Consider the following 1,333-nt stretch of genomic DNA (forward strand, 5'->3'; position numbering starts at 1 on the left):
GAAGTTTGCTTCGTGGCACTTGGTTACCAGTAAACACATTCATCACTTAGCAACAGATTAGCAACAAAAATGTTATTGTTCAAAACACATGAGATTTCTTCTGCTCTTTTGAAATACTACTCATGTTACACTAACAAGTATTTGCAAACTGGTGAATTTTGCAGAAAAAGTTTATTCTTTTTGTCATTAGTGGTGAATATATTATAAAACACACATTCAACACAAAAGTAAAAATCTCAATTTATACTTCCTGGCAGTTCGTTACCAGAAAAAAACTCGCTTATCTCTTAACACCAAATTAATAACAAGAAATATTGTTTATAAAACATAAGCTCTTTCGAAGTAATGCTTACCTGATTAGACACAAGACATTTACAGCTGGTACATTTTGCACAAGTAAAAATCTGAAGTTTGCTTCGTGGCACTTGGTTACCAGTAAACACATTCATCACTTAGCAACAGATTAGCAACAAAAATGTTATTGTTCAAAAAACATAAGATTTCTTCTGCTCTTTTGAAATACTACTCATTTTACATTAACAAGAATTGTGTAGTTGGTGAATTCTGCAGAAAAGTTATTTTTTTTAATTTTTTTTATTTTTTTTAGTCATTAGTGGTGAATATATTATAAAACACACATTCAACACAAAAGTAAAAATCTCAATTTATACTTCCTGGCAGTTCGTTACCAGAAAAAAACTCGCTTATCTCTTAACACCAAATTAATAACAAGAAATATTGTTTATAAAACATAAGCTTTCTCAAAATAATGCTTATCTGCTTACAGTTGGTAAATTTTGCAAAAGTGAAAATCAGAAGTTTACTTTGTGGAACTTGGTTACCAGAAAACGCGATCATCTCTTAGCAACACATAAACCGATTAGCAACAAAAATTCTTACTGTTCAAAAAACATAAGATTTCTTCTGCTCTTTTGAAATAGTACTACTTATTTTACACTAACAAGAATTGTGCAGTTGCTGAATTCTACAGAAAAGTTAATTTTTTTTGTCATTAGTGGTGAATATTTTAAACACACATTCAACACAAAAGTAAAAATCTCGATTTATACTTCGTGGCAGTTCGTTACCAGTAGAAAACGCTCATCTCTTAAAACCAAATTAATAACAAGTTATATAATTTATAAAACATAAGCTCTTTCGAAATAATGCTTACCCGATTAGATACAAGAAATTTACAGTTGGTATTTGCAAAATTAAAAATCTGAAGTTTGCCTTGTCGCACTTGGTTACCAGTAAACACATTCATCACTTAGCAACAGATAAACAGCAAAAATTGTTATTGTTCAAATACATAATATTTCTTCTGCTCTTT

General features: G+C 29.6%; 1 long non-coding RNA gene across 1 annotated transcript in view; it reads right to left on the reverse strand.

Moving 5' to 3' along the window:
- LOC106936202 (uncharacterized) overlaps positions 1-396 on the reverse strand; it is a 7,344-nt gene extending 6,948 nt beyond the window's left edge. The window contains exon 1 of the long non-coding RNA XR_001422076.1: positions 354-396. This is a non-coding gene — a long non-coding RNA (uncharacterized LOC106936202). The remainder of the gene's footprint in view (positions 1-353) is intronic.
- Between the last annotated feature and the right edge of the window lie 937 nt (positions 397-1,333).

This window comes from Poecilia latipinna, unplaced genomic scaffold (genome assembly GCF_001443285.1).
Source record: "Poecilia latipinna isolate Pla-1442-1.1 unplaced genomic scaffold, P_latipinna-1.0 Scaffold2097, whole genome shotgun sequence".
Taxonomy (NCBI): Eukaryota; Metazoa; Chordata; class Actinopteri; order Cyprinodontiformes; family Poeciliidae; genus Poecilia; species Poecilia latipinna.